The sequence below is a fragment of the Phoenix dactylifera genome, chromosome 7 (genome assembly GCF_051530095.1).
Source record: "Phoenix dactylifera cultivar Ajwa chromosome 7, Ajwa_hap1_PhDact_Kaust_v1.1, whole genome shotgun sequence".
Classification (NCBI taxonomy): Eukaryota; Viridiplantae; Streptophyta; class Magnoliopsida; order Arecales; family Arecaceae; genus Phoenix; species Phoenix dactylifera.
The window spans coordinates 21,701,836-21,713,228 of record NC_143196.1 but is presented as its reverse complement, the minus strand read 5'-3'; positions in this window follow the sequence as shown (position 1 = coordinate 21,713,228).

Here is an 11,393-nt window from a genome sequence, read left to right as displayed (position 1 = left end):
TATCTGTGAATGTTACCGAGCAAGAAGTGAGTGCCAAAGGATCCAAAAGATCCAGAGATGAGATAAACCAAAGATATTTGTGGCACCTCAGGCTTGGCCATATTGAAGAAGACAGAATGAACAAAATGGATAAAGATGGGCTTTTAGGCTCATTGACTTTCGAGTCATATCCAGTTTGCATGTCCTGTCTTCAAGAAAAAATGGCTAGACTGCCCTTTGTAGGACATGGGGAGAGGACCACTGAAATACTTACCCTAGTACATACAGATGTATGTGGCCCATTCGATGTGCTAGCCAGGGGACGTTATTCTTACTTCATTACCTTTACCGATGATTATTCACGGTATGGGTATGTGTATCTTATGAGACACAAGTCTGAATCTTTTGAAAAGTTCAAAGAGTTCAAGAATGAAGTAGAAAAACAAACTGAAAAACCTCTTAAGGCTCTTCGATCAGATCGAGGAGGAGAATACCTTAGTGGGGAATTCCGGGACTATCTCAAAGAAAACGGCATAGTCTCACAATGGACACCTCCGGGTACACCTCAACTCAACGGGGTGTCAGAGAGGAGGAATCGGACCCTGTTGGACATGGTCAGGTCCATGATGAGCTTCACTGATTTACCTATGTTCCTTTGGGGAGATGCCTTACTCACAGCGATTTATTTATTGAATAGAGTTCCCTCTAAATCCGTTCCTACCACACCGTATGAGATATGGCATGGTAAGAAACCAAGTCTGGGTCATCTCAAGATTTGGGGATGTCCGGCCCACGTCAAGAGACTACAGGCGGACAAGTTAGAGGCTAGGACCATAAGTGCTCGTTTTATAGGATATCCTAAAGAGTCATTAGGATACAATTTTTACGTCTCAGAGGATCACAATGTGTTTGTGAGCCATCATGCCATCTTATTGGAAAATCAGTTTATCCTTGATAGAGGCAGTGGGAGGAAAATTGAGCTTGAAGAGAAAGTCTCTGAAAAGCAACGAGTCATGGATCCTATAGAACCCATTCATAAAGAGCCAGTACACAATGTCCCTCGACCACCTCGTAGATCTAGTAGGGTCTCCCATCCTCCCGATAGATACTTAGGTATACTAGAAGAGGATACCGAGGAAATGTTCCTAGTGGGAGATAGGGATCACATACAGGATCCCAAAACCTACAACGAGGCGATATCTGATATCGATTCCGAGAAATGGCTGGAAGCAATGAAGTCAGAGTTAGACTCCATGCGTTCCAACCAAGTCTGGACCTTAGTAGACCCACCAGAAGGTATTGTACCTATTGGATGCAAATGGATCTACAAAAGGAAGATAGGTTCGGATGGAGAGGTAGAGACCTATAAGGCAAGGCTTGTGGCGAAAGGGTATAGTCAGCGCGAAGGCATTGACTATCAGGAGACCTTTTCACCTGTAGCCATGCTAAAATCCATCCGAACATTGCTTGCAATTGCAGCATTTCATGATTATGAAATCTGGCAGATGGATGTGAAAACTGCTTTCCTGAATGGATATCTTGATGAAGATATCTATATGGAACAGCCTTTGGGTTTCACTTCCAGTGATGGAGATCACAAGGTCTGCAAGCTGCAAAGGTCCATCTATGGACTAAAGCAAGCATCTCGGAGTTGGAACACTCGTTTCGATGACGCAATCAAAACGTTTGATTTCATCAAAAACGAAGAGGAACCATGTGTTTACAAAAAGGTTAGTGGGAGTGCTGTAGTTTTTCTCGTACTGTACGTAGATGACATTCTCCTGATTGGGAATGATATTCCCATGCTAACCTCGGACAAGGTCTGGTTGTCAAAAGAATTCTCCATGAAAGACCTTGGGGAAGCATCCTATATTTTGGGAATAAAGGTCTATAGAGATAGATCTAAAAGGATGCTTGGCCTTTCACAGAAGATGTACATAGAGGAGGTGCTGAAGAGGTTCAGCATGGAAAACTCCAAGAGGGGTCTCTTATCCCTAAGGCATGGAATTCATCTCTCCAAGAAGATGTGCCCCAACACATCTGAAGAGATTCAACGCATGAGCAAGATTCCTTATGCATCGGCAATAGGAAGCCTCATGTATGCCATGCTATGTACACGACCTGATATAGCTCTTGCTGTGAGTGTCACAAGCAGATATCAGTCGAATCCAGGTGAAGAACACTGGACAGCTGTGAAGAATATTCTTAAGTACTTGAGAAGTGAGGATGATAGTGTTATTTTGATGATTAACAAGCAATTATCTAGAGTATGCTATAAGTTAAATTGATACTTCATTTATAAGTTCATTACTCTCAGTATATTTGGTTAATTGAAAATAGATACATGACCTTGTTCATTTGAATGAATCTAACCTTGAGAATGCAGCAAAGTGTGGATTGAGTCGACCCAAAGGTTGATTGGGTCAACCCCGGCACATCAAGAAATCATTTGGCACACTCCTGCAAAAATGGCACAAATGAACAGTGAGTTGGGTCGACCCAAGGTAAGCATGAGTCGACCCAACCTTGAAGAACCTCAAAAACATAACTGAAGAATGCTCTCTGGATTTACTGAGAGGGTCGACCCAAACAGTGGTTGAGTCGACCCAAGCTTGAGTCGACCCAAACCCTGAGAGGGTCGACCCAAAGGCAAGACAGAAAGACAGACAGAAATTGGTTCTCTGGAATTACTGAGAGGGTCGACCCAAGAAGAAGTTGAGTCGACCCAAGTGGACTTTGAGTCGACCCAAAGAATGGTTGGGTCGACCCATGGGAAGGAAGGCTGAAATTGAGGTTTCTGTGGTTTCTGAGAGGGTCGACCCAAGGAATGTTTGAGTCGACCCAAGGCAAAGTTGGGTCGACCCAAGGACAGGTTGAGCCGACCCAAACACGGGCTGAACAGTAACGGCTAGTTCTGCAGATGTACTTTTTGTCCTTCCCAAGGTCAGTAACGGCTAGTTTTTGAATTCTAACCACTGGGGCTTGACCAAAGAAGGTGGGAAGCTATTTAAAGGGGCACTATTCATCAGAGAGAATAACTTTTGAGTTGAATATCAAAGAGTACCCAAGAATACAAAAGTGCCCTAATCTTCTTCATCAAGAGCTTCATTCAAGAATCAAAGAAAGGGATTGAGCAGATTCAAAGAGGCATCAAGAGCTCCATCCCCTTTAAAGAGTGAAGCATCCTTGACAAAGAAGAGCAAAGCGACTTCAAAGCGATAAATACTTTCTAACTCTTCCTTGTAGCTTATATTGTTTCATATGCTCATTTAGGAGTTTGAATCTTTCCTTTTGTTAATTAAACACTTTGTAAAGGTTCGTTGGTGAGCCCGCAAAACCAACAAAGGTTTTTGGTGAACCCGGAAAACCAAAGTGTAAAGGTTAGTTGGTGAGCCCGCAAAACCAACAAAGGTTTTTGGTGAACCCGGAAAACCAAGTGTATAGGTTCGTTGGTGAGCCCGTAAAACCAACAAAGGTTTTTGGATTGTGAGCCCGGAAAACAATCCAACTGTAATCCGCGGGATTATAGTGAATTCCCAAGGGATCGCTTGGGGAGTGGACATAGGTGCTAAGGAGAGCACCGAACCACTATATATTGTTGTGTTTGTGTTGTGCTTGTGTTTTCATTTACTCTTGCATCATCTTCTACTCTTGCGTTAGTTTAACTCACTCAAATAGCTTAAGAAAGCATCCACCGCACTTAATTAAGAAAATGTTTAAAGCATCAAAAAAAAAAAGAAGAAGAAACCAATTCACCCCCCCCCCCCTCTTGGCTTGTCACCTTGGGCAACAAGTGGTATCAGAGCGAGGTGCTCTAATAGTGCTCATTGATCTAACAATCAAGAGTTAAAGATCATGACAACCCAAGTGGGATGTGCAATGAGTGAGGGGCAATCCACAAATAGACCACCTCTATTTAATGGCACAAACTACACATATTGGAAAGCTAGAATGAGGATATTCATTCAAGCTTCGGACTATGAACTGTGGCAAATCATCACTAGAGGACCTCACATACCCACACTTAACATAGATGGCACTATCATACCCAAACCAGAAATGGATTGGAATGAAAGTGATAGAAGATTAGCACAGTTAAATGCAAAAGCTGTAAATACACTTTACTGCTCTTTAGATGTAAATGAATTTAATAGAATATCCACTTGCACCACCGCCAAAGAAATTTGGGATAGACTTGAGGTCACACATGAAGGGACCAATCAAGTTAAGGAGTCCAAGATAAACATATTAGTACACAAGTATGAACTGTTTAAAATGGAATCTACTGAGTCCATAACTGATATGTTTACTCGTTTTACTGATATTATAAATGGGCTTAAAAGTTTAGGAAAGTCTTATTCTAACTCTGATTTGGTGCGTAAAATTCTCAGGTCTCTACCAAGAAATTGGGAGGCCAAGATAACCGCTATTCAAGAGGCAAAGGACCTCAACACACTGCAGTTAGAGGAGCTCCTAGGATCTCTCATGACCCATGAGTTGACAATGAGGCAAAATTCAGAAGATGAGGTCAAGAGAAGAAAACCCATTGCCCTAAAGACTACCACCCCTAGACAACAAACTGAATCGGAAGATTCAGATGATGATGAAGATATTGATGAAGAAGGGATGGCAGTGCTTGGGAGAAAATTCAGAAGATTCATGAGAGGTAAGAATAAGTTCCATAAAAAGAAACCCTTTCTTAAAGGTAACTCAAGCAAAGAAAAGGTTAAGGATAAGGAAAAAGAAAAGGAGACTCCCATTTGCTATGAGTGTAACAAACCCGGGCATTATAAGATAGATTGCCCAGATTTGAAAAGGATGGCAAGAAAGTTGAAAAAGAAGAATTTTATGGCCGATTGGAGTGAAAGTGAGGAATCAAGTTCGGAGGACGAAGATCATCAAGACACGGCCCAAATATGTCATATGGCCAATGACGATGAGGTAGATTCTGAACTTGACTGTGATTTTACTGTTGATGAATTGCATGATGCATTCTTAGAACTCATGGAAGAACATAAGAAAGTAATTAATAAAAATAAAGCTCTAAAAGAAGAAAATCAATCTCTCATTAAAGATAAGATAAAACTGTCTCATAACTATGAAACATTAAGTAGGAAACTTGAAAATGAAACCAAAAATCTAATTGCTGAAAATGTCAAGCTAAAAGAAGATGCTGAAAAATATAAGTCTTTGGTAGATAGATTTACTCTTAGTTCTACCAAATTAAACTTGATTCTTGATAGCCAAAAAGCTATATATGATAAGGCCGGTTTAGGGTATAGAACAAATAGGAAACAAAAACTCTTAAAGAATATTTTTGTAAAAGCTAAAAGGGAAATTATTACTTGTTATTATTGTAATAAGATAGGACATAGAGCATATGAATGTAATTTTAGAAAGTTTAGTCAAAACAGATCAAGTAATAATCAAAAGATAAAATTCAAGAAAGTTTGGGTTCCAAAAGGAACATGGAGTACTAACCCTAAAAGACCCAACTTAGCTTGGGTACCTAAAGGTTCTTCTTGATCTTGATTGCAGGTGTGTCTTGCAGCTGATAAAATGGAAAAACGATGGTATCTAGATAGTGGCTGTTCAAGACACATGACCGGTGACGAAGATCGATTTGTCACCTTGGAACCAAAGAAAGGTGGAGTAGTGACCTATGGAGACAATGGTAAAGGGTATATCATTGGAAAGGGTAAAATTTTCATTGCTCCATCTATTTTTATAGAAAATGTTTTATTAGTTAAGGGTTTGAAACATAACCTTCTTAGCATAAGTCAATTTTGTGATAAAGGATTTAAAGTTACATTTGAAGCATCTGTATGCATAATCACAAATCCTAAAGATAATAGCATTGTACTTGTAGGACAAAGGCAAAGAAATATTTACTTAGTAGATCTTCATGAGTTAGGCAAGAAAAATGGTTTATGCTTAATTACTAATGAAGAAAAGAAAATTGAAACTAGTTGGCTTTGGCATCGAAGATTAGGACATGCTAGTATGGAATTAATATCAAAACTAGTTAAGAAGGAATTAATAAAGGATGTGCCAAAATTGATTTTTGAAAAAGACAAAATATGTGGACCATGTTCATTGGGAAAACAAACTAAGTCATCTTTCAAATCGAAAAACGTAGTATCAACAACTAGACCATTTGAACTCATACACATGGATTTATTTGGACCTACTAGAACTACAAGTCTAGGAGGAAAGAAATATGGACTAGTTATTGTTGATGATTTTTCAAGGTATACATGGATTTCATTTTTGGCACATAAGAATGAAGCATTTTCAGAATTTTTGAAACTATATAATAAAATCATAAATGAAAAGAAACTCACCTTAGTAGCCATTCGAAGTGATCATGGTACTGAATTTGAAAATCAACACTTCGAGGAATTTTGCACTAAAAATGGAATATCACATCAATTTTCAGCACCTAGAACGCCTCAACAAAATGGGGTTGTTGAGAGGAAAAATAGGACATTGGCAGAAATGGCACGCACAATGTTGTGCGAGTCAAATCTTCCAAAGTACTTTTGGACTGAAGCTATAAACACCTCTTGCCATATTCTAAATCGAGTTTTAATACGACCTATAACTAAGAAAACTCCTTATGAACTTTGGAAGAATAAGAAACCAACTGCAAAATATTTTAAAGTGTTTGGATGTAGATGTTTTATCTTAAATAATGGCAAGGAGGACTTAAGTAAATTTGATGCCAAGTCAGATGAAGGTATCTTCTTAGGATACTCCACATCTAGCAAGGCATACAGAGTATTCAACAAAAGAACCTTAGTAGTAGAAGAGTCAGTCAATATTATATTTGATGAGTCTGATAGTGAGTCTGCTAGGAAAGAAAATACTATTGATGATGATACAGGAATTATCGACTTTGAAAAGTTGAAAATTGATGACGTGCCAAATCAAGATAAGGGAGATGATTGCGTGCCACCACAACCCCAAGACGTGCCAAAAGAATGGAGGTATGCACATGGACATCCTAAAGATTTAATCATTGGTGATCCATCTCAAGGGGTAAGAACTCGATCATCTCTTAGAAATTTAAATGATTATCTTGCTTTTGTTTCACAATTAGAACCTAAAACTTATGAAGAGGCTGAAAAAGATACTAACTGGATAAATGCCATGCAAGAGGAATTAAATCAATTTAAAAGAAGTAATGTATGGACATTAACTGAAAGACCAAAGCATAATTCAGTAATTGGAACAAAATGGGTATTTAGAAATAAATTAGATGAAAATGGATTAGTTATAAGGAATAAGGCTAGACTTGTAGCTAAGGGATACAATCAAGAAGAAGGAATAGATTTTGATGAGACATTTGCTCCTGTAGCTAGATTAGAGGCTATTAGATTGCTTCTGGCATTTGCATGTTTCATGGATTTTAAATTATATCAAATGGATGTGAAGAGTGCATTCTTAAATGGTATTATTGAGGAGGAAGTATATCTAGAACAACCTCCAGGATTTGAAAATCATGAATTGCCAAATCATGTGTTTAAACTACATAAGGCATTATATGGATTAAAGCAAGCACCTAGGGCTTGGTATGATCGACTAAGTAAATTTCTGCTTGAAAATGATTTTTGTAGAGGAAATGTAGATAAAACTTTATTCATCAAAAGAAAGGACAAAAATCTATTAGTGGTGCAAATATATGTAGATGACATAATCTTTGGTGCCACTAATGATACTCTATGCAAAGAATTCGCTGATTTAATGCATGGAGAATTTGAGATGAGTTTGATGGGAGAACTAAGCTTCTTTCTAGGATTACAAATCAAACAAACCAAAGAAGGCATTTTCATTCATCAAACTAAGTATACAAAGGAAATACTGAAGAAGTTTGGGAATGAAAATCATAAGGGAATTGGCACTCCAATGAATCCTACTAGTAAGCTAGACAAAGATGAAAAAGGGAAAAGTGTTGATATTAAGCTCTATAGAGGACTAATTGGATCCTTGCTCTATCTTACTGCTAGTAGACCCGACATTGTATTTAGTGTAGGGATATGTGCTAGATACCAATCGGATCCTAAGGAGTCACATTTAAGTGCTGTTAAGAGAATCCTTAGATACTTAAGAGGAACTACCACCATTGGATTATGGTACTCGAGAGACTCCTGTCTATATTTGCTTGCATATTCAGATGCTGACTTTGCTGGATGCAAGTTAGATAGGAAGAGCACAAGTGGCACATGTCAATTCTTAGGAAATAACTTAGTATCATGGTTTAGTAAGAAGCAGAACTCAGTGGCACTGTCCACAGCTGAAGCTGAATACATAGCTGCTGGTAGTTGTTGTGCTCAAGTATTATGGCTCAAGCAACAACTAGAGGACTATGGAGTCAAACTAGATAATATTCCTATTAAGTGTGATAATACTAGTACTATCAATCTCACTAAAAATCCAGTTCAGCACTCTAAAGCCAAACACATAGAAATAAGGTACCATTTTATTAGGGATCATGTGCAAAATGGAAATGTATGTATTGAGCATATATGCACGGAAAAATAATTGGCCGACATATTTACCAAACCATTGAGTGAAGATAGATTCTGTATGCTCAGGAGGAAATTAGGCATATGTGATCCTTTTTATTAAAGAAATATAAAAGGGAGATAGTAGTCTCATGATACATTCCTCTAATTTCAAAAATCCCATGAAACATGAGTCAAATTTGTTATCTATAGATTTCTTACTCATGTATCATTGTTCCATAAAGAGTTTATAAGGATTGGAAGCAAGGAAAACTTTTTAGAAGCAAAAAGGAAGAGAAAAGAAAATTTCTGCACATGGGTCGACCCAACCCAGAACATGGGTCGACCCAACGTTGAGTCGACCCAAGAAAAATCTTGAGTCGACCCAACGTCGGGACCCCACTGTTAAAAGGGGGCCCGAGAGCACATCTAGGGCACTGTTTGCCCTTTGTCTTCTTCCGAAAAACCTACTCCCCACTCTCCAATCTCCACTAAACTCCTCCAAACAGTAGATTTCCTAAAGATCTAGGAGAAATGGGACCCAAACGAGCCGTGGCCAAGAGATCCGGAAGAGTGACTCGGATCCAACGGGAGGAAAGGCAACCTACCGAGCCATCTCCCGTGTCTCCACGACGTGAGGCACGTGCGGAGGCCCCTCCTCCTCCTTCCCCCTCAGTGATTCTTGCTAGATTTGCGGGGAGGCCGGTTACAATGGGGAGAAGGATCCATTCCGAGTTTTTCAATCAAGAAGGGTTTCGGATTTGGGAATGGATCCAAAGACAAGGTTGGGAGTATCTTTGCTCCCTAGATGTGGTCATCTATCCCGGGTTGGTACAAGAGTTCTATGCCTTCCTCAAGACTAGTATGGGAGGGCTTGTTTCAGAAGTTCGAGGGGTTCGGATCCGTGTATCTGAGGAGAGCTTGAGTGAGTTACTACACCTACCCTGCATAGGAGCCACTCCGGAGAGGCCAGAAGACAAAATGAGAGCTCTGCAATTGATCATGAAAAATGAGAACTTCGATTTTTCTCAGAAGGTAATAGCTAGTTCTCTTTCCGCTGAGATGAGGTTATTGCTCAATATGATAAATAGGATTTTATTTCCGAAGACCGGGAGATTTGATCTCATCTCAGAGCGAGATCTAGCAGTTATGGAGTGCATGATTCGAGGGACTCCTCTAAATCTTCCGGCTATGATATTAAGGCAGATGAGGAAGGTGATGTGCAGCAACAGGGTATCACTACCTTATGGTATGATACTCACTTTGATATTTAGACAGCACGGTTTACCTCTCGAGGAGGAGGCATCCAAGAGTCTGCATCACACTGACACGTACACTGCACGGACACTTATACGCATGGGATATGAGAAAGTGAACGGGCAGTGGATTCACACAGGTGCAGGCATTCAGGGTGAGGCACCAGAGGGAGATGCACCAGAGGATGAGGATGAGGAGCCTATGGATCATCCTACTGTACCCTCAGAGGCTGGACCATCGTCATCCGCTCCTCCGACAGATACGGATGACTTCTGGAGCAGGATGACAGAGCTCATGACAGCTCAGGCGAGGACTATTACTGACGGGCTCACGAGCCGATTGGACGCCCGGTTGGATGTCATGTCTGCTGAGATCAGTGATCTGAGGCAGCAGATAGGAGCACTCCGGAGAGAGAGAGAGACACATGGACCATCTGTGCCACAGGCTGCTGAGTCAGAGATATCGGCACAGAGTCATCCAGCTCGTCGTGCTCCACGCCAGACACAGTCTCACCAGGCTCGACCTCCCCTCGCCACGTATGCTAGGAGGATGAGGACTAGATCCCAGCCATTAGATTCTCCCTAGGCTAATCTTAGCGTCTATGTTTAGAGCCTAGGCTAGATATCTAGTTCTCACATGTATCTTGCTTTTCTCCTATGTATCTTGTTTTTATCTTATGTATCTTTAAATCTTGATTAAGGAACATTGTATCTGTCTTTGTTTTTGACATGAATGTATGAAAATGTTCCTATTTTGATCAATGAAGTTTGAAGTTTATTATTTATTGCATCTTTTCCCAAATATATATTTTTGATGATAACAAAAAGGGGGAGAAGAAAAGAAAGAGTATTTAAGAAAAGAAAGAGTATTCAATTTAAGTAAAGAAAGAGTATTAATTTTGGGAGAAGTAAAGAAATATAACAAAAAGGGGAGAAATAAAGATAAAAGTTATGTAAAGAAAAGAGAAATAAATGGGCAAACAAATTGAAAATCATATAAGAAAGCTTATACATCTAAGGGGGAGCAATTTGTAACAATGAAATTGTCTAAATCAAAAATTTCCATCAAAGCTCAGAATTTGGCACGCACCTCTCGCACCCCGATACATAACCTGAAACTCAGAGTTTATCTCCAATTTTTGAAGTTTCATTGCTAATGAATTATAAATGAAAGGGGAAGCAATTCAAAAAGTCAAATTGGCAACATTTGAATGATATAGGGGGAGATTTCACAAGTATATATGAAAAGCTGAAATTCAGCAATTTAATCCCTTTTATAAACTGATTTTAAAAAACAAGTATCAATAGACTTATACTCTTTATTTTGTAATCATCAAAAAGGGGGAGATTGAGGATGATAGTGTTATTTTGATGATTAACAAGCAATTATCTAGAGTATGCTATAAGTTAAATTGATACTTCATTTATAAGTTCATTACTCTCAGTATATTTGGTTAATTGAAAATAGATACATGACCTTGTTCATTTGAATGAATCTAACCTTGAGAATGCAGCAAAGTGTGGATTGAGTCGACCCAAAGGTTGATTGGGTCAACCCCGGCACATCAAGAAATTATTTGGCACACTCCTGCAAAAATGGCACAAATGAACAGTGAGTTGGGTCGACCCAAGGTAAGCATGAGTCGACCCA